Source organism: Lygodium microphyllum, chromosome 27 (genome assembly GCF_053477565.2).
Source record: "Lygodium microphyllum isolate KBCC chromosome 27, Lygodium_microphyllum_v1.1.10, whole genome shotgun sequence".
Taxonomy (NCBI): domain Eukaryota; kingdom Viridiplantae; phylum Streptophyta; class Polypodiopsida; order Schizaeales; family Lygodiaceae; genus Lygodium; species Lygodium microphyllum.
This window is the reverse complement of record NC_141161.1, coordinates 123,196,908-123,220,763: the sequence shown is the minus strand read 5'-3', so window position 1 is coordinate 123,220,763 and position 23,856 is coordinate 123,196,908.

Sequence of the window (23,856 nt, the reverse complement as noted above, 5' to 3'; positions counted from 1 at the left end):
GAGTCATTGATTTATTGACATAAATTTATTAAATAGAGAATGCATAATAAGCAATCAATTTAGTGACATATAATTTTTGAGAATATGCTTTCAATAAATAAAAAGGCATTGAAGATTCAACTCAAGCAAGAGTTGAATACTTTGAAGAAATGAAAAATGTCTACCAATGCGTATGTTTTGAAGGTGAGGAGCATTGCAAATGCTTTTGCAGCGATTGATGCAATGCTTGATGATAATGATTTGGTTTTATGTACTTCTATGGGTGGCCTTAATAATGAGAAGGATTGAAAATCATTTGTCACTTGTATATATGTATGGAAGCCATTTTCAAATTTTCATGAGTTGGTCTCTCTCATGATTACCGAAGAGATCAATATGCAGAGTGACTCATCTGAAAGAAATGGTGAACAAGTCTGAGTATTTTACTCAAATTCGAAAAGGGGACGTGGCTGATCCTCTTCAAGAGGCTATGGTATGGGACGTACTGGTGATAACTAGCAAAATAGGTTAAATTAGGAATTCAGTGAAATGTAGGTTTCAGGAGGCCGTGGAAACTTTAGAGGTAGGGGGAGCTCTGGAGGAAAAGCTAGATGGTAGAACAAAGGTTCTAGCACTTTTGGTATTCATTAGGGGAGTTTTGAGGTCTCGAAAATGCCCTGTAAGAGATCTTAGAGAGAGAAAATAATTTAAGAAATAAAATCATTTTATAAAAATTTTAAAAGGTTTATATTTTGGTAAGTTAAAATATCAAAATTCATTAATAAGTAATTGTCGTGATATTCTCGTGGTCACATCAAACCTAGAAATCTAGGTCGCCATAAAGTTGGCAAGGTTGTCATAATGAAGATCTTACCTCTCCTCATTAAAGTGAAAAGTAATATTCAATTTGAATTTTGGTGGATACTTGATTGCCTCCCTCCATCGTTTCTCTCTTCTTTTTTTCTCCTCCTTAGTAGTCTCTTCTTTGTTTTCGTTCTTGCTTCTAATCATATCCTTAGCTATGGATCAATCGCCCAATGATCTCTGTAACTCAGCTATGGATCAATCATCTAATGATCTTTGTAGCTCTCATAAAAGACCTCTCTATCATCTTCATATTGAGTTGGATAGTGAGTATGAACCAATAAGAAAGAGAACAAAATCTATCACAGTTACAGAGTCTATGAAACATATACTGAGGTTTGAAGGAAAGAAGAATATTGATCTTTGGTTAGATGGAACGCTATATCCCAAAGATCCTAGCAGAAATAGCACTCCTCCTTTCTATAATAGCTCATCATTAATGACGTTTATTGGTGATGGCTACAATGGATTTTTAGGTTATACACTTAATCTTGTTGCAGAAAAGGATATCCTTGGACTAGAGAATCATCTTTTGATGAAACACAATATAGAGTTGTTGCAGAAGCTAGAGGATTGTCAACAAAAAATTCATTCATTGGAAAAGCGTATCAAAGCTTATCAACGAAAGAAAACTTTATTAGGCCTTCGAAATCGACAAAGAGCTCTTAAAAATATTGAGAATCTCAAACGAGGAGGAGGAGGCTGTGGTAAAATAATCCAAGCAACAAGGTATATTTTTTTTCACTTGAAAAATCTTAAATGTGGCTTTATTTAAACTACTTGCATTGATTTGTGATGTTAATTTTGCTTAGATCTCTTCTACAACTAAATGCAAGTGAAAGAGATTCTTTAAAAGCAGCTTAGTTTTATTATCATCTTCTTTCTTCAGTAGTTTCAAAGGATATTTTGGAGAAGAATAAATTTAAAAAGGCAAAGAAACAATGCTTGGAGTCATTTGTAAAGGATCATACTTTGGATTCTGAGTTAGTACAGAAGACACTGGATAGTATTGGTATCAGTCGAGATGCTTATATGCAACTTTTCTAGCTTTTACAATCAAATATGAAGCAAGGACAGGTACTCAATTGCATACTTCCGAAGCCATTTGTGGTTAGGATTATCAAACAAAGAGTTAATAACAAAGTGATGGAGATTCTAGGTGAGCCTTTTCATATCAAGGCTAGCTTCAAGGGCAATAAAAAGGAGGTTACATTCAATGAATTTAACAATATTTTCCTTGACTTGCCCACCCTACAATGCTTAATGATCAAATTTTATGACTTGTCAATAGTAGCAGAGGCACAGGGAGTGGCTAGATTTGTGATTAAACTTGATGAAAGTGAGATTCTGAAATGTAAAAAATTGGAGAGAATCTCTATCACCTTGATGAATAGAGCACTTTCGTCAGGTCATTGCAATCACTCAACATCATTTAGTGTTCAATCTGAATATAACATCTGGTGGCTAGGAGCATTTGAGGTAGATACTGAGAATTTTGATATACTATATTGGGTTTTTCATCAAACATCAATACCTAATGTAATTCAAAGGCAACAAGTAGGAGAAGAGCTATTTGTTGAAGGATTTGGGAACTACAGGATTGAGTGGCACATAGCTGGTGACCTAAAGACACTCAAATGTATGTATAATGTATCAAAGGGAGCTAACTCGAGATCTCCTTGCTTATACTGCATGTCACCAACTACAGAGTTAAACTCAAGCAATTGGAATAGAGCTCCCTCTAGGCACAATAAGGATCCACAATTTAAACCAGTCTTGGACATTCCTTTAGTGAATGCCCATATTTGTACACTTCATGCACTTTGCAGGATAATTGAAAAGCTTGTTCATCTCTATATAGGATTTGCATGGAAGCTGAAGCCATTATCAACTAGAACAGATGCTATAACAAAGGTTGAAAAAGTTCTCTTTGCAATTGGTTTGCATGGTGGAAATGTTGTTATTGAACCAGATCTTCAGAAGTCTAAGGATGGTAATTCTGTCCCAAAAAAACCATCTATTGGTGGAGTGAAGGCTAGAAGGTTTCTAGGCTTTCATGGGAGACTTGGCAAGATAAACTCGAGAAATGGTGGCTCAACTATTAAATTTAATCAGTGGAAATCCCTACATAATGCAGTTAAGGATCACACTGATAATGGACAAGCTCAAAATAGAAAAGCTAAAGTTTGGGAAACACTAGACAAAGTGTTTTTTTATTGTGATAAGACTGAATGGAATGATGATGATCTCAAAGACTTTAAAAACCAATTGAACCTTTTCAAAAAGGCGATGACAGAAGCTTGGGGTGATCAACACTTTACTCACTATATGGTAAGAAGTTTGTATATGTTTGTTTCTTCATTATTGAACTCATATAATGTTTTTTAATAACTTTCTTTATTTGTTGACTATGCAGCATATTCTATACAACCATGCTCCATACTTTATTAAACAATATGGATCTCTATCTATCTGGTCAACCCAAGGTATGGAAAAATCACATTATCAAGCAAGAAAAAAATATTTCAGGCACACAAGACATGGAGGTGGAAGACACAAAGCCAACAGTTTATTAGATGTCTTTCAATGGTTCTATCGATAAATTTGGCATAAATTCAAGCTTAAAGATACAACCACATCCAGCAATACATCATCTTTAGCAAGGACTATACAAATTGCTACCCAAAGAAGAAAAGATAGATATTTAAATTCTTGCGCAAAGCAAAGATTTACAGAATGGTTACAAACCAAACAAAGAGTTGGGAAAAGATGGGTTTCAAGAAACCCTTAATCTTTGGCATCTTCTAGTCTGATTGTGTTGCAGAAGAGTCCTTAGTTTCAGGCACCTCAACAGGGCCTTCAGAGGAGTCCTTGGTTTCAGGTAGCTCGACAGGGCCTCTAGAGGAATCTTTTGTTTCATCCCACTCAATAAGACCTCTGTATTTCAAGAACTCTTGTTTTCGATAGCTTGGAAGAAGCTTCAAATTCTTACTATCTCCTGCATAAGAGAGCAAATAGGAGCCAAGAACTCCAAAATATCCAGCTCTAGATCCACTGTATCCAGGCATGAAGCCAACAACTCTTATGGCTTCTTCCTTCTCCACTAAAATGATCTTGTCCAAACCTATGCTGAAAACTTGAGATCCAATTACCTTTGAGATAGCTCTCAAAGCCATCATTGGTAGACTTGGAGAGCTTGACAATCTACTATGATATATTACAATTGTTTGATTGTTTAAGTTTCCAATATAATGGCCAAGGCTTTGATTTTTTCCAAGCTTCATTGGCCTAGAGCCCTTGACCCTTCCAAGAAAGTTGTCCAGATCTTCAATCTCAATCTACAGAACAAACCACAACAGTACAAGATATAAGATATTTATCTATAATGCATAGTAAAGTCTAACATAAACTCAATGGGTAACTTCGAATTATATTTCATACCTTAGGGTGTTCGTCTTCTTCAAGAAGACTATCATCATAAAGATTTATTGAACTCTTGGGCTTCTCATCTAATGGAGACTTCAATCTCTCTTCATACCCTACATCATCGATATGAAGTTTCTTCTGGACCTGCAAGAACTCTTCTTCTGTAGGTAGCCCCCCCTTTTCGTATTCTATGATCTAATTAATATATGTATGTAAGGCTATAGAGCTATCTTGGAAATTCTCTCCCTCAACATCAAGACTTGCTAGTTGTTCTTGTTCATAACCTATAAAATTCATGTCATTTTTGCCCCAACCTGCAAGGATTGCTAAGCAATAATCTTCTCTAAGATCAAAAAGATGTTAAATATCATTTAGCAACACATATCTCTTCTTGTTGATAAGATAAGTGGGAAATGTTGGAACACATGTAAGAGGACCTTCTTCATCAACCTGTGCACTTGGCTCGATCTTCTTTTCTTCCACCATTGTGATATTGTCACTCTTGAACAAACCTACATCAAAACCTTGGACAAGTTGATTCTCAACATCTTCTTGGAACATCTCCTCCTTCTCTTCAACCTCCTTATCCATACTTGCAATATCCTCTAGCTTTCCCTGTTGGTCTATATCTGGAGAAGAATTTTCCATGTACTGAAGATACACAATAAATCCAACGTCCTTGTGGATCAGAAGGCATTGGTGTTGATACCTATGGAAAGGGCAACATGTTTCTTTCTTTCTGAATTCCTCATCAATGAGGTTGAACCTGCCTAGCAAAGTTGACTTATGTACTGGTGGCTCCCATGACATCACTATAATGAACAAATCCATTGACTTCCAAACCTTGCATATGTTTATCATAAAAACATCTGTACTCCTTAAGTTTATCTTCAAGATCCTCCAATAACTCCTTCAAATCAAAAGGAACATTGAAAATTTCCCTGATATAGCCAAACTTGGAAGAATTTCCAGTGGTGTGTAAGAAATCAAAGAGCCTATCATCAGATGTCTCCATTAGCTCCTCCTCATCCATTCCTTCCAGAGATAGTTGACCAGGAAAATATTTATCCCTGAAAACAAAGCAGAATGGCAACAATATCCAATAAAACAAGATGGAACCATGGAAAGAGGCCCCAAAATTGCATTTTTCAAGACAAAAAAAAATCAAAAAATGAGAAAATTTTTTAGTTGACCGGTGAAATGCGAAAATTAAAGTGTCCAAGGCAAATGCCTATGAAGAAATCACATTTCACCGGTCAATACCTTTAAGACGAAAATTATTTCAATATCTCACCAGTGAAACGCGATACTTAGCAAAATATCACTAACATGAACATTATTTCGCGTTTCACCGATCAAAAGATGCAAATCAAGAAGAGAAACATGAACTATAAATTAATTCTATGGAAACACAGAAATTTATGATAAAATCCTTTTTGGAAAAGCTATCTGCTTTTAAAAGATACAAAGCACATAACATCTGTAATTATTCAAGTGTTATTAAAAATTCTTTCTATATTAATCAAATTTATTTTGTTAAAATACTTGTAATAAAAAAAATTTGTTACCTATCAAAGATTGTTGAACTGCTCTTCACACAGGAAGCAAGGACCTTGAAGGGAAGTCGAGATGAAATTTCAGCAGAAAAGAAGACAATGTCAAAGAAATGGCTTCGAAATGCTTTTATATTGACCGTTAAGCATGTGGTGATAGTTCCAACGAAAAAGTTTGTGTAATGATGGAAAAATAAACAGGACCGCAAATTTGGATGAAATTTCTAATATTTTTACATGCACGAAATGCCTCAGAATACATACACACGTGTCTCACTTAATACACCGTATCAAACTCCTCAGAAGACGTGCGCACTCCCTTTTTTTGAAAATACGTCACACGTGTGTTACATAACACTTTTCCAAGTAATGCTTGTACCATAGATAAAAAAATTCTGGTAAGCGAGAATACGTCACACGTGTGTTACTTAACACTTTGCCAAGAACGTTGATTCCATGCAAATTCACCGCCTTCGCCTTTCACCGCATTTCCAGCAAGCAGAAAACATTGCTACTCTGCCTTTACCTTTGGTGTTCCTTCCAATCTCCAAGCATTTCATTGCTTCCCCAACAAAGGAAACCTTCGAGCATATTCTCGTCATTAGGCTGAGATTGTGAAGAATAAGCTAAAAAGAATGTATGGTTTTCTGTATCTTGCTTTTCAATAACAGGCTCCATTCAATGCATTCTTTTGATACTTTTCCTTAATCCTTTATGTTATTATGAGCTTATCAGCACTACAAAAGAATTTTTTCCACAGTGGGAGCATTCCTTAATGTTTTGGAGATTTAAGGAAATCTTCAAACTTCTTCCCTAATTCTGTGGATATTTTATGTAATTTTAAAAGCTTTCCTTAGATCAAAGCTCTTTTTTCTTGGTTTTGTCGATTTCTTTGCTATTCATGAGTTTTCCGGTGAAACGCGAAAAGAACGTGCTTCAAGGAGGCCTCCTGTCTTAAATTCGTGTTTCACTGGACACAATGGACAACAAGTCCGGTGAAACACGAAAAGAAGTGGCTGCAAGGAGGCGCCTTGCTTGACACTCGCGTTTCACTGGACACGCTCGAGAAAAATTCAGCTGAAACGTGAAAACGACATGCAGCATGGATACCTCTTGTCTGAAACTCGCGTTTCACTGGACATGCTGGAGAAGAAGTAACATGTCTTTTTTTGGCAGATGGCTAGGACTAAGGCAACAGCAAGAAAGGAGAAGATTGATCCTAGGGATTTAACATCAAAGATTCATCAGTCTTCAAAGTCTCAGAAGCTCTCTAGAAAGTCAAAGCCAAAGAGAAAGTTTTCTCAAAATGTCAGGTGCCTAAGGGATATTAGGAAGGCAGTAAAGGCTCTTGATAATGCAATTCCAAAGTTGTCTTTTCAGAGGCTTGTCAGGGAGATTTGTGACAAATATAGTTTGGATAGTTTCAGATGGACAAGAACAGCTCTTAATTGTATACAAGAAGCCACAGAGGATGTTTTAGTTGAGTTTTTTCAAGATGCCTATATTTGTGCTGCTCATGCTCATAGGCTCACACTCATGGACAAAGACATGGTAATTCTTAGGAGGCTAAGATATAGATTTTCAAAGGTCCTTGAGCCAATTCCCCTCACTGATGTGAAGACATTTAATATCCTTAATGTGCCCCCAGCTAGGAGAAAGAAAGATTATTCTGGTCTCAGGGTTGAGGATGTCACCCATGAGAGGGATACAAGGCAACATGAAAAAGAGGAGAAAGCTAAAGAGGAATAGGCAGATAAATGGAGAGAGTATAGGAGGCAAAGGGTTGAAAAAAGGGAAACAGAGCAACTAGAGTCCTTTGAAAATGAGCTAGCCACCCTTCTTGAAGCAGGTAATCCAAAAGGATTCAGTGTGTTTTGTTTCTTACCTGGTAACTTAGGCAAAAGAACTGAGGTTATCTCCTTTGATGCTATAACTGTTCAGATACTTAAGGATAAAAGAAGAGAAGTAAATGACAGTATTATTCTTGTTGGCCTAAGGTATATCCATCCATAATTACTTATACTTTTTGATATTTTTTTAACAATAAGATTTTTCTTGTTTATACTCACTATTTCTATGCCTTTTCTAGGTGTATAATGCATGAGTTTCCTTTGGATATACAACAAAAAATTGAGGTTCTTGATCCATCTATCTCATTCTTTATGAGGAACGAGCTTGATACAAGTTTTATTGAGCACTGGATCAATCTGATTGACTTCGATACTTTGGAGCTCCTTATAATTCCATATAATGAAAAGTAAGTGATTCAATATTCTATTAGAGTTTTTGAGAATTTATCCTACTAATTTGTTGAGATATGATTGCTTTTAGTTTTCATTGGAGCTTGATTTGCAATAGACCTTGTGGATAAGCAATGTTTTTTAATCAACTCTATGAAAGGAAGCCATGGAAATGCTAAATTGTAAGTTATATTATCCAAGGGCTCCTTGATATTTCAATTGTTTTTTTTGTAAGTACTCTAAATTTTAACATATTTTATATATAGAGGTGCCAAAAGATTAATTGAAGAGCTAGAGAAAAGACCCCCTATGCCGTCTGATTTGCTTGCAACAATGCAATATAGACAAGTTGCGGTAAGTTATTCATTAAAATAATTGAAACATAAGTTTATTCTATGAACTACCATCCGTCCTCTTTATAGTTTTACTTTGTGTTGGTGGTTGCAGTGTCCCCATCAGGATAATAGCCATTCTTGTGGCTAGAGGGTGATTGCAAATGCTAGAAGAATGGTTAACTTTGTTTATCTTAATGATGATAAACATGTAAAGGTAATATGAAAGATGCTAAACTTTAAGATAGATATTAATTGTAAATAGTCCATTGATGATAAAAATATAGTCTATTGTAAGAACAATAATGAACTAAAACTCTTTTTTCTATAAATGTGTGACAATTTTCGAAGGATTGCTATACATCTGAGCATGTTTGGTACGTCAGAGCAAAGCTCTTGAAGTATATAATAGTCAATTGTATACAACCAACAACAGAGATTGGTGGGGACTTGCAACATGAAGGAGATGCGGTGCCTATAACCACGGAAGGCGAAGCCATAGCTTCAACACCTTCTATACCCAAGACATCAAAGAAAGGCAAAAGGACTCCTAGAAAGGATAGTTCTCCAAAAACTAAATAGCTTTGCCATATCGCCTTGTAAGCCTTCATATATAGAAATTTACCCTTCAGCCCTTGTATATCTCATAGAGATGGCAGATAGACATCTGCTACAAAATTTGTACATATGTTTTATATTGATAGTAAAGATATCTTTTCTTGAATGTCCTTGCAGTGTATATTATTTTCTCTCCTTTTCAATATCTGCAAAAAATAAATTACAAATGTTTGTTAGTTAGAAAGTGAGATCTTGATATATATCTAAGTAGATATAATATGATGTGAAAACTTACTCGTTTCTTGTCAAGTTGGAATACAAAGGAGCATGGTAGTTCAATGTCTTCATTTTGTAAATCCATCCTCACTTGATGTAGCGTACATGATTTTCTGATCTTTAAGATTGCAATAATATCCTTGTTGAACCAAATATCAAGATCCACTATAGGATCTTTACTGAAATCATTAAGATTCCGGTCTAAAGCAACTAGACTACTACCAACAAAATGCCATCGACTATAGTAAAAGCTAAGGATAAAATTTTGAGTAGCAATCATATATTTACAAGCTATAGAGTCTTGATCTATCTTACATATAATTTTTCCTTCTATCCTTGTATCCCATCCTTCATCAACAAATTGTATGATATGATCATATGTTAGTCTCTTCACTGAAAGCATAGTTTTTGTTATTCTTATCTCCATATTAGAGAAGAAATCAATAAATATATTAATAGGCATAAACAAAGTAACTTTTCTTAGCCTACTTGAGATATTAGATTTTAGTGCTTTCTGGATCTCAGAAAATATCTTACATCTATAGCCCTCACTAGTAGCTGGACTTGGCAAAGGCCACTCAAAGCTTGAAAAATCTGGCAAAGGAATGAGTTTTATTGATCCCCATTGGCAACGCCGTATAGGAATAACATAAGAATGGTCATAAAAGAATATTCCATTCTCTGCAAGCTCTGTCTTCTTTCTGTCTCTATACATTTCTTCTCCAATTGAACCATGTATAATATCAATAACATCAATAATAGACTCCACTGGTTGCCATTCCTCAAGATTAGAGGGTTAGACATCTACAAGACAAACAAATATTATAATGGAAAAACCTAAATCTTGTTTAAGAAAGGAAAAACTTTAAGAAGCAAATTCTTACAATTTGGTCTATGCATTGGAAGCTTTGAAGATCCAGGTTTCAAACACAGCTCTCTATGTATGAACATATGTTGCACTAGTATCTCTTTGATGCTATTCTTATTTGCTCCAAGCTTAAAATCTCGGATTCTGCCCTTCCAAGCAGAGATAAACGAGCTCTCATGTCTTTGCCTTTTTTCACATTTTGCTTGTTGCATGGTGATCCAACTACCTTTGCTAATGATAGTAGGAATCCATCTTCCATCAGTTTGGAACGAGTTAAACACTGATATGGATGTGATTTGGGAGCTTGGACGCCTTGTTGAAGGTCGAATTTCTGTACCTATGGTAGAAGAGAGAGAGACATGCACAGAGAGAGAGAGAGAGGACTAGGCTACCATAACGGAGGGAAAAACAATAGAAGAATAAAAGAAAGGAGGGAAAAAACTGAGCGCCATGCTTTTCACCAATTTTAATTTCGATTACATCAATCATTATCATTAATCTAGAAACATCATTAAATAAAAGTAGCCGAGACTCTATGCCATTAATGCAAAAGATGTCATAATCACGAATATAAGAGACTAAAAATAGATAATAAAAATACAAATTCGTAATATTATTATATTTATATATTTTTTATAAAATGATTTTTTATTTTTTTAAATAGAAGTTCCGTTACGGAGGCTTTGCTCTTATTGGTCTAGAGCACTCTCCCTCCACATTCTAAAAGGCATTTTCGAGACCTCAAAACTCCCCTAATGGTTTGCCACTATTATGGCAAAGCAGGTCATATTGCAACTCATTGTTATGTTAAGAAGGATGATATCTATAGTGGTAAATTGCAGGAAGAAAACTATGCATCTTCTTTACAACAAAATGAAGAAAAAAATGAGCATTTGTTTGTTATGCAACATATGATGAATGTTGTTGCAGGAAAGGGGACACATGATGATGTATGGTATATTGATTTAGGTGCATCTAATTAGATAACTATTTATAAAGTGTGAGAAGCATATGAGTTTGGTAAGCAAGTAAGATAACCATTTTTGCATGACAAAGATGTGAGTAGAAATATACTTGATACTGTACACATATAGATGTTTAGGAGCCTATACAAAACATATCTCCTAGTGGCATACTTTGTCACATTTATTGATGATTTTTCAAGGAAGCTATGGGTATATTTCATGAAGGAAAATAGTGATGTATTTGAGTACTTTAAGACTTTCAAGGCTATTGTTGAAAGAGAAATAGGCTTGAAAGTTAATTGCTTGAGATCAAATAGAGAGGAAGAGTACCCCTCTAATGAGTTTAGTGTCTTCTTAAGGTCTGATGGAATAAAGAGAGAGTTTATTTGCAAGTATATCCATAGCAAAATGGGATTGCAAAAAGAAAAAATAGGCATATTGCAGAAGTTGCATGGGCATTGATGGCCAAAAGAGTATGCCATGGTTTGAAGATGTCCACACTGATGTCTATATTATGGATAGAACTCCCACAATTGTAGTTCCCTCAAAGAATGCTTACGGGCAAGAGGCCTAATGTATCACACTTGAAAGTGTTTGGTTGTGTTGCATATGTTCATGTGCCAAATGAGCTCCAAAAGAAGCTTGATCAAAAGAATGAAAAATGTATTTTTATTAGATATTCTTTAGCAGAAAGGGTATCCTTGTTATAATCCTATCGTGGGTGAGTTCAGAGTGACTAGGGATGTTATTTTTTATGAGATGAGCAATTGGTATACATCTAGTAGTGATGCATTAGATGATAATAATGATCATGATAGTTATGTGTAGAAAGAAAAGTAAGAATTACAAAGCCTTAGTGGACCAAAAATATAATTTGGTACTATATCTATAGTTAGCCCTTTTGGTCTGGGAGACTAAGGAGTAGTCCCACATATTTAGGTGGATCTACAAGTGTTGTAGGTAAAGACAAAGGAAAGAAAAAAGTATTAGATTGTAATGATGCATCTACTAGTCATTAGGGATTTGAGGGAGATTCTAGTAGTTCAAAGAGTTTGGATAATGAGCCTAGTACTCCTTCAATCAAGACACCAAGTGTACAAAGAGCACATGGTAATGTAAAGGCTCCATTAATTGATCCACTAGCATACACGTCTAGTAGGGTTAGATGACATGTTAAAAGATTTGTTTTTGAAGATTATGCAACTCACCATTATGCTTATATGGTAAAGGTAGTTGAGGATATTGAGCCCACTTGTTTTGAGGATGTTATTGGTCATACTCATTAGGATGCAACAATGGATGAGGAGATGGCTACATTAGAAAGCCAATAAGACTTGGGATTTGTTACCCTTGCCTAAGGGTAAGAAAGCTATTGGCTGTAAGTGGATTTACAAAATCAAGCATAATGCAAATGGTTTGATTACCAGGTATAAGACTAGGCTGGTTGCAAAAGGCTATGCTCAAACATATTGTATAGATTATGAAGAGACATTCATCCCAATTGCTAGGATGGCAATTGTTGGATGTGTGGTTGCTTTGGCGCAGCAGCCAAAGGTTGGAAGTTGTAGCAAATGGATGTCAAGAATGTCGTCTTACATGGTTATTTGCAAGAAGAGGTGTATATGGAGCAATCAACGGAGGATTTAGACAATCCCACATATGTGTGCAGGTTAAAGAAAGTGATCTATAGGCTGAAGCAAGCACCTAGAGTATGGTCTAATAAGATTGGAGAGTATCTTATCAATATTGGATTTTATGTTTCTAATGCGGCCACTCACTTTATTTGAGAAAGGGAGATGGAGGTTTGGTCATCATAGTCATCTATGTGGATGACTTGACTATTATAGGTGGCAATGACCGTGGGATTACTAAAGTTAATGATTTTTTTAAGAAGTTTGAGATGAAGGATTTGGGTGAGCTGAGGTACTTTCTTGGTATTAAGGTGATCACATGTGATGATGGTATATGGCTATCCCAAAGGCAATATGTCTTGGATATGTTATCCAAGTATGGTATGATAACATGTAAGACTCTTTTAGTACCATTGGAGAAAAATGTGAAGTTGAGTGCTGATGTTGGGGATGAGATAGAAGACCCCACTATGTTCAGGAGGGTAGCAAGGAGTCTAATTTACATGACTATCACAAGGCCACACTTGAGCTATGTTGTTGGCCTTATCCTTCAATTTATGCAGATGTTTAGAAAGCCTCATTTGGATGCAGTTAAATGCATATTGAGGTATGTGAAGTCCACTTTACGTTATGAACTTCTTTTATGAGGCAGGTAAGGATGTACAAGTGTTTGGATACATATATGTAGATTGGGCTGATAGCATGTTAGACAAAAGATCTAATAGCAAATTCATGTTTTCCCTTCGTAGTGCAGCAATTACACATAGAAACAAAAAGCATTCTATAGTTGTGATCTGAGAAAATCACAAAAAAATATTTGTCTAACACTTTATTGATTTTTTGTACATTTGGAGGCTGGAAATAAAGAAGAGGGTGGAAACAACCTCTTGGGAAATCCAAGAAATCACTGGATGGAAATATTTCATGGACCGGTTTACCAAGGGGGGGGTGAAGAGTAAAGATCAATGGAGGAAGGTGAAGGGAAAATGTGTAATGTGAAAAGAAAAGACATGAAATGGATTTGGAGCCATCCAAAGGGTATGTGAGGCTCATAATGTCATGGCTTTGGAGCCTTATGATAATTCAAACAAATGGGAACCTTCTTGGAAGCATTAGTGGAAGAAAAATCAGGCACAGGATTTTGTAAGATTTTTTAAAAATACTTCCACTCCAATCCAAAAAAACTTTTCAGCATGAAAGTTGTAGCACGTGAGCTGAAGTTTTGGTTGGTATTTTTTTTAATAGTTTTTTGGAGCTACAAGTCGAGAGATATATCAAAAATAGTGGACGCTAACTTTTTTCAACTCCCGTGGAGACCACCTCCCAATTTTATACACACCCACACTTAACACTTCCATAAAACATCATTCATTAGACTCCGAACCCTTTCCCCTCTCTTCTCCTCTCTCTCAAGCTAATAAACCATTAGAATTTCCCTCCTAAATCACCCTCAAATCATCCTTATTTGTAATAGTAATGTATGAATTCTCACTACTCTCTCTCCATTATTACTAGATATGATCTTATTTTATGAAGATTCTCTATATTTTTTTATAGGAGAGCTCTTGGACTCAAGCTGTGGGGGGGAGAATGGAGACAACTCACCTATGATGGAACTTGATTAAGTACAAAATTGGTCAACAAAACATCTAGATGGAGCTTCCACATTGGTGGAACTGCCTTAATGCAGCTTTGGTGGTGTCAATTCCTATTCTATCTTAACCTCCTCCCTAAACACCCTCAATGCCTATATAAAGAGGCATTCTCCTTTGTAATTTTCAAGAGAGAGCCAAGAGGCCTTCTTCAGCCCTATTGAGCCTTCCCTATTCTCTCTCATGAGCTTATGCAGTTCATTTCCTTACTATAGCTTATGCATGCTCTACAGTGTAATAAGCCCATGCTATTGGTGTCCATATTGTGTATATTGGTTATGTCTTGAGGGTTTTTCATCTCTTGTGCCCTCTTAAGTTTTATTGATTCATCTATTCTTTGTAGTTCTCTCTCTCTCTCTCTCTCTCTCTCTCTCTCTCTCTCTCTCTCTCTCTCTCTTAGTTTTCCTCTCTTCTCCCTCACAAGCTACTCTCCCTCTTGCATAGTGTCCTAGTCCGCTCTTCCATGACTAGGTGGTGCCCTTACCTCATTCACTTTGTGGCAAAAGGGAGTTTGGCATAGTATAGAGGCTGCCATACTGAATTTCCTTCGTCAAGTTTCTTTATCAAGTACAAAGGTTGAGTATAGAGGTACTGCTATGGAAGCTTGTGAAGTGATATGGTTGCACAAGTTATTGGGTGATTTGGATGTGTAGGGAGATGGTCTAGTTGTCATTCACTATGACAACATGAGTAGCATACAACTAGCTAGAAACCTAGTGTTCCATGCTAGGACAAAACACATTGAGGTGCACTACCACTTTATGAGAGAGAAGGTGCTTGCAAGAGAGATTTGGTATATGTCAACACACAAGATTAGATAGTTGAAATTTTTATGAAGGCGTTGGATACAAAGAAGCTTCCAAAGTTTCAAAGCTTACTTGGAGTTGTAGATATACAATTGAGCTTGAGGGGGAGTGTTGAGATGGTAAGCTCAACACGTGTGTAGACATTGATGATGGATTTCCTAGCTAGATAGGTTCGTATGTCTACATTTAGCTCATTGGTGGTCATTATGATCCTCACATGGCCACTGACTTATCACTTATTATATTTATTTTGTTGCATCTATCAACTATAGCTACTAGCATAGTTATATCACCAATCAACTAGTATAGTTATTTTTGCACTATTTGACTTAGTAGGCAACTTTCCTTTATGTTGTATCTTATCTATACTTTGTGTACATTGTATTGTGTATAGAAGAAGAATAAAAACTAGCCAAAAAATGTTTTGGACTCCATCTCTCTTTTTGTCTTCTTGAGTAAGCTTTCTCTTGTATGTATGGTGTGTGTTTGGCATAGTAGCTCAAGCAAGTCCCCCCACCATGTGCTTATTGATAGAAGAACCCTCAGTACAACAATACTTGCTGAGAAAGAAGAACATACCACCAAGCAGGAAGAACTAACTTGAAAGAATAGAAATTCTAATAAACCCAATCATCACATGGGCATTTGATAGTCTAATTGTGTGGGTAGCCATGTTTATGTGCAAGCCTCAAAGCCCTACCATCTCATGGACACTTGACTATCTAATCATGTGGATAGCCATCCCTGCTTTGCCTCTTTTGATTTTTTTATATAGCATTTTAATTCAAACTTTGTGTCACATAGGTTTCTTCAAAGGTATAAAAAGAGATACAAAACTCCCTCCAAGTTTGTGAAAAAGAACCAAAAGGCAAAACTAAAAATAGGTACAATCCCTACAAAGTAAAATCAAATATTAGATGTGATGGAGATTTATGATGTCCAAAAAAGAGTGAAGCATTTCTATCAGGTTTCTATCCAACTAAATATGCAGAGGTGTATAATCCCCTCATGCATGTCCATTCTAGAATTGCGAGGTTGATTGTGCAGTAATAGCCAAAGTAGATCATTTTTCTCACTTACTAGGAGAGCTTGAGTTCGCTTATGCTAGCACTATGCCACAACTGAGCAAATGTTCTCTCTTGACTTTTTTTTAGTGATCTCGCAATAGTGCCATGATCCTTTCACTACTTATTTGCTTCTGGCTCTTTACAGCATCCCATTGGTGGTGCTTGGACCAATATCCATGGGATGCACTGGCTTGGAGTCATCATAGCTCAAGAAGCACCGTAATCAAGATTCTCTATTACCAAAGAGAGAGAGAGTAGGCTATGGAGCTGGCTGTTGTAGCAAGTCTAAACAGTGAGTCTATTTTTGGGGGGTGGGGGGAGGATGGGAAGAGAGAGAGAGCAAGCTATGGCAATTTTTGCTATAGCAGCAAGGAGAGAGAGAGAGAGAGAGAAAGAGAGTTTCCTAGTCTTGACCCTGACCCCTCCCTCCCAGCCTCGCCATGTCCACAATTAGTTACAATGTCCATTAATAGGGGGCTATGGTATTTCAATTCTTAAGTTTAAATATTTATAATCCTTCCATTTCTTCAAAAAAAGTTATTCTAACCAATGGGATTATAGCATAATGGTTGGTTTGTGGGTTGAGTTTCACCAAAGACACAATCATCAAGCAACTAAAAATTGGTTTATTTTGCACACAATTCATGTGGTTTTGTGCCACCAAAATGTTCTTTCGGCTTGGTACTTTCATTGTCTATTATTCATTGATGATGAACTTTGAAGACATCACATGCACCATCTTCAATACATTGCCATCACATAGAAACTACCTTTGATGACTCTCTAAAACTCTTCACTCTCCATTTTCAAATCTTTGTTTTTGGGGACTCTAAGCCACATCAATGTTGCCAATGTGGATCATTGTCTATAACTTGATTGCAAATATTGTTGAGATATCGAGCTCCACTCGTGATACGCCAGGGTGACCGTTGTGTATTTATGTCACCGACTTGTCAGTTGCAGACGCGGTTGGTACACCGCCCATGAATAATAGCTACATGACAGCTATCCTTATCTACTCTAGTTCGTGGCTCAGTTAGTATGCCACCTTAGTTAGTTGAGTTTGGTTTGAGACCCATATATAGGGTTCTCCTATTTTCTTTGTAAGTGAGTTCTTTTGGCTTCCACAACTAAGAAGAGGAAAACTGTTTTCAGCCTCCACCCTTGTGTGTATTCCCCCATTGTGCAAGCAAGAAAGCTACAAGTGAGACTCCTTCCTTCTCTCCCACAATCTTGACATGGTATCAGAGCCTTGTTCGTGGTAAGGAGCTCAAGAAAGCAAGCCAAGCTCGCGGTGTTCTGATAAGAGCAGCAGTGTTGCTTTCATGCACAAAATGGTAATGCTGCACAGAATTCACAGCAGCAGTCACAAAATATTAGTGGACCTGGAGCGTCCTCTAGCAGTGGTTCACATTCTTCGCCATGGACAGGCAGATTGAGATCAGGAGAATCTTCTCAAAGCAATGCAGATAGTGGTATGCAGGTATCACGAAAAGGAAAAGAGAAGGTTGATCGGCCCATGTTTGATGTGAATGCAGGTCACTCTTATGTGGATGGTGAATCCAGTGGCTCAGAACAGAGCATTGATGATGAGTTGAGTATTCCTTCTATTGTTACACCTGGAGTAAGGAAGACCAGGGATGTTTTGAGAGCACCTCGGAGTGAACCTATTTTGCGCAGGTCTACGAGAGCTAGGTATCCTGTGGATAGGCTGAAATATGATGGATTTACAGCCATTCACTATGCATATATGGTCAAAGTGATACAGGAACCAGAACCCACTTCTTTTGAGCAAGCCATGGGAAAAGAAAAATGGGAGAAAGCCATGGATGAAGAAATGGATGCCTTGGAAGCAAATGCTACATGGGAGTTAGTACCTTTGCCTAAAGGTAAGAATGCAATTGGCTGTAAGTGGGTTTATAAGGTGAAGCACAATGCAGATGGTTCTGTAAACAGATACAAGGCAAGATTAGTAGTCAAGGGGTATGCACAAATATATGGCATTGACTATGAAGAAACATTCAGCCCGGTTGCAAGGATGGCAACCGTAAGAGCAGTCATTGCTATGGCTGCATCAAAGGGATGGTCTTTACATCAGATGGATGTAAAGAATGCCTTCTTGCATGGTGATTTGCAAGAAGAGGTCTATATGGAGCAGCCACCAGGTTATGTGCATGCTGTTCATCCTGAGTTTGTTTGCAGGTTGAAGAAAGCTTTGTATGGCTTGAAGCAAGCACCTAGAGCATGGTCTGACAAGATAGGACAGTATCTTGTCACTATTGGCTTTCAGATTTCCAAGGCAGATTTCTCACTTTATGTGAGAAAAACAGAGAAAGGTATTATGCTACTTGTCATTTATGTTGATGATTTGATTATGACAGGTGACAGTGATGAAGATATCCTTCATGTGAAAATGCTATTGAAGCAGAAGTTTGAGATGAAGGATTTGGGAGAGCTGCGTTATTTCTTGGGCATTGAGGTGATTAGATCACCAAGTGGGATACAGCTCTTGCAGAGGCAGTATGGATTGGACATGCTGTCCAAATATGGGATGACAGGCTGTAAACCTATTTCAATTCCTTTGGAGCAAAATGTGAAGCTGAGCACAGATGCAGGTGAGCTTCTAAAAGACCCTACTATGTACAGACGCATAGTAGGAAGTTTGATTTATATGACTATTACCAGGCCAGATTTGAGCTATGCTGTTGGATTGGTAAGTCAGTTTATGCAGGCTCCAAGGAAACCGCATTTGGATGCGGCTAGACGCATACTCAGGTATGTGAAGTCCACATTGCAGTATGGACTATTTTATGAGACTGGGGTTCAGATACAGCTGCATGGATACACTGATGCTGATTGGGCTGGTAGTATTTTTGATAGAAGATCTACCAGTGGATATGTATTCTCTTTTGGGAGCGCTGCAGTCACTTGGAGCAGCAAGAAACAGCCTACAGTTGCCTTGTCGAGCACCGAGGCCGAGTACAGGGGTGCAGCAATGGCTGCATGTGAGGTAGCTTGGTTGCATAAGCTACTTTATGATATGCATCAGTCTATAGATGGGCCAGTTGTCATTTATTGTGACAACATGAGTAGTATACACTTGGCAAATAACCCAGTCTATCATGCTAGAACAAAGCACATTGAGGTGCATTATCACTATGTGCGGGAGAGGGTTTTACTAGGTCTTATTGATCTAGTTTATGTCAGCACAGAGGATCAGGTAGCTGACATATTCACGAAGGCATTGGGCGCAGAGAAGCTGTGCAAGTTCAGAGACCTGCTTGGTGTGCAGGAATTGGGATTGAGCTCGAGGGGGAGTGTTGAGATATCAAGCTCCACTCGTGATACGCCAGGGTGACCGTTGTGTATTTATGTCACCGACTTGTCAGTTGCAGACGCGGTTGGTACACCGCCCATGAATAATAGCTACATGACAGCTATCCTTATCTACTCTAGTTCGTGGCTCAGTTAGTATGCCACCTTAGTTAGTTGAGTTTGGTTTGAGACCCATATATAGGGTTCTCCTATTTTCTTTGTAAGTGAGTTCTTTTGGCTTCCACAACTAAGAAGAGGAAAACTGTTTTCAGCCTCCACCCTTGTGTGTATTCCCCCATTGTGCAAGCAAGAAAGCTACAAGTGAGACTCCTTCCTTCTCTGGTGCGCAGATCGGACGCAGTTAGCTCATGTGGTGAATCCCGGAAGGTCCCCAAGAACAAAGTACTCTACTTTTTAGCACAAAAACCCATGTAAAAGCAAGCACGACATGAGACAAGAGACAAATTGGGTTCAATCTCCCCCATGCCTTGTGTGAGTGCTTCACAAAGCATGTATTTAATGTATATTTCCAATCTTTATGCTCAAAAATAGCCCAATTACAAAAATATGACAAGCTTTTAGCTTTTGAGTTGCTTTCTACCAAAAATAGAAAAATAAAGCTAATGGACGGTGCCCATAGAATCTGGCACGCCCAATCTCAATGTCCAAATAGAAATAACATATCCAGGCGCATAAGCGCATACAAAATAATAATAAATAATCGATGTCTCTATAGACATAACAAAATATAGGCGTGGCGCCTATTAAAATATAGTCCAAAGATCGAAAACCCGCTAGACTCCAATGCTTTCCTCCGCCACTGCTGCTATCTCTACACATCAACTAAAGCATTCACAATCATTAGTAAAATAACACAATTAAACCGACAAAAGTGAATACCTAGCAGTCTTCAGCTACATAAATAAACCAACTGGTTAGAAATAAATCCTAACCTTAATTTATTACGAGTGCGCACTCTAAACTCATAAACGTTTATTAATTTAATATGCATTTTGCGGAATCACCCGCTATGGAATCACCCATGTACACACTAAATTAATGAAACGCCCGAAAAGGACAGGCGTCCCCATCAACTTCTCGCACAAAGAATCCTCTTTGCGTATGAGCCCCGGTCATCTAAGTTTACGGAATCCACCGTAAAACCTCACGGAATCCACCGTGGAATATGCCTCCAGGCATCATACCCCCGGGGTGGGATAGCAATTGACCTCAATTACTATTAGCTCAATGTGGAGCTAGCAGAGTGGGGAAAGCATTTAGGTCTCTAGCGTGCATCCATTGTGCTTCCTCAACAGGATGGTTCTTAAATTTTACTAGATATCTAGAATACCTTCGGCCAGTTCTAGTGGTCATGTAGTCAGTGTCTATAATGGCTTCTGGTTCAAGTATTTCAGTCTCTTCTTCTAGTAAAGGTGGGTTTTCATAGACAGGGTGGATAGGTAATTGTCCTCTAAATGGTCTCAATAAACTAATATGAAATGTATTATGAATTTTCCAATGGGATGGCAATTCTAACTTGAATGCATTGTCATTAATCTTATGAATGATTCTAAATGGTCCATAGAATCTAGGGGCTCATTTAACAACTGGATGTCTATCTACACTTTGCAGTCTACGCTTTTCTATTCTAAGCCAAACATAATCATCAACTTTGAAATTCATGGCTTGTCTTTTCTTGTTGGCTTGTTTGGTATATGATTGTTGGGCTTTAGCAATCATATCCTTTACCTCATCAAAAATAGTGTTATGTATAACAGTAATATCATCGGCACTTTGTATTCTATTAGACAAAGATGCTATAGGTGTAGATAATCTATATCCATAAATAACTTCAAAAGGTGCTTTCTTTGTAGATGTGTGCGGTGTATTATTGTAAGCAAACTGTAATAAATGTAAATGAGTATCCCATGTCTGAGGTTTAGAGATACAGTATGCACGTAAAAGATCTAGAATGGTACTATTTGTGGCTTCTGTTTGTCCATTTGTTTCTGGATGAAATGCAGATGAGAAATCAATCTTTGTGCCTAGATTTGCAAACAGTGTAATCCAAAAATTATTACAAAATCTAGAATCTCTATCTGAAATAATCACTTTCGGCAATCCATGGTTAGTAAAAACAGTTTTCAAAAATAACTGTGCTGCTTGTGATGCTGTTAAAGTTTTCTTACATGCAATGAAATATTCTTGCTTACTAAATCTATCTACAATTGTCCAAATCATGTCATGGTTAGATTTAGTATTTGGTAAACCAGTAATGAAATCCATAGATATATGTTCCCAAGGTTTAGATGGAATAGATAAAGGCATTAATAATCCATACTGTTTACCATGATGTCTTTTTATTCTTTGACAAATCAGACATTCAGAAACAAAATTAGATACATCTGCATCCATATGCGGCCAATAAAAATCTTCAGTTAACATGCGTAATGTAGAAATGATACCTCTATGACCTTGATATGGGGGACAATGAATTTCATTCAAAACAAAAGATCGGAATGGAATAGTAACACAGTCTCTTTTCAAAGAACATGAATCCATCATTATATGATAATGAATCAACAGGAATGAAATTATTTTGAACTAATTTTTGCCAATCAGAATGAAAAGTAATATCCTGGTGATATGTGTCTTTCATAGCAATCAAAGAATCAAAAGATATGATAGAAATGTTGTGAATTGCAGGTCTTCTACTTAATGCATCAGCAACTACATTTTCTTTTCCAGGTTGGTATTGAATGATAGGATGGAAACTTTGAATGAATGAAGCCCATTTGATATGACGGTCAGAAATTTGAGGTTGGCTAAGTAGATGTCTAATGCTTTGCTGGTCGGTCTTAATCATGAATTCTGAACCCATTAAATAATGCTTCCATTGTTTTAATGCTTGTACAACTGCTAAGAGTTCCTTGTCATAAGTGGAATATTTAAGCTCAGAGGGTTTCAGCTTAGAACTAGAATATGCTATTGGATGGTTATCTTGCATTAATACGGCTCCTATTCCTGATCCGCTAGCATCGGTCACAACTAGAAAGAATGGTCTGTTAAAGTCAGGCAATTGTAGAACAGGGGCATTGGTCAATGCACGTTTGAGTAAATCAAAGGATTTCTGTTGGTTTTCAGTCCATTGATAAACAATGCCTTTCTTAAGAAGTTTGGTCAGTGGTAAAGCAAGTAATGAGAAATTACGTACAAACTTCCTATAGAAACTAGCAAGACCAAGGAATGAGCGTAATTCATGTACATTTTTAGGAACAGGCCAATGCAATATTGCATCAATTTTCTTAGGATCAACTTTAATTCCTTCTTTTGATACAATATGACCTAGATATTCTATTTCTGTCTTAAAGAATTCACTCTTGTCAGGATTTGCAAACAATTGATTTTCTTTCAGTAATTGAAAAACTAATGATAAATGCTCATAATGCTCTTTTTCACTTTGACTGAACACTAAAATATCATCAAAGAAAACAATCACACAATATTGATATTTTAGAAAAATACGGTTCATCATTCTACTGAAAGTAGCAGGTGCATTAGTTAATCCGAATGGCATGACTAAGAATTCGTAATGGCCAAACTGTGTCCTGAATGCAGTCTTAAATATGTCGGATCTATCTAACCTCACCTGATGATATCCAGACTTAAGGTCAATTTTACTAAATATAGAAGATCCTTGCAGTTTGTCCATAAGGTCATCAACTCTAGGTATAGGATACCTATTCTTTACAGTGATCTTGTTTAATGCTCGGTAGTCAATACACATCCGATAAGTATTATTCTTTTTCTTGACTAGGAGCACAGGTGCACCGAATGGAGAACTGCTAGGTCGAATTAAGCCTCTATTTAGTAATTCTTCTACTTGACTCTGGATGTCTTTTTGCTCTATTTGATTGTGCCTATATGGGGCTTTGCAAGGTGGTTGTGTGCCAGGTATTAGGTCAATTTTATGGTCTTCTGGACGTGATGGTGGTAAACCTGGTGGTAGGTCTTCTGCAAAACAATCCTTAAAATATGCGAGAAATTCCTTATGCTTAGGGTGCATATGAGTTTCTTTTGCGTGCAATTCATTCACCCAAATGAGATATGATTTAGTGTTCTTGCGTAGTGCACGTTTTGCTTGAGTATGCGAAAGCAGTGGAAACATATGAGATGCATGCATACCAAATAATGTAATAGATTTTCCTTGAAAATTAATATTCATTGTGTGTGTGGAATAATCTATATTGGGATTATGCTGGTGTCTCCATGGCATTCCTAGAATAATGTCGCTAGACTGTAATGGGACAACTAAGAAATTTCT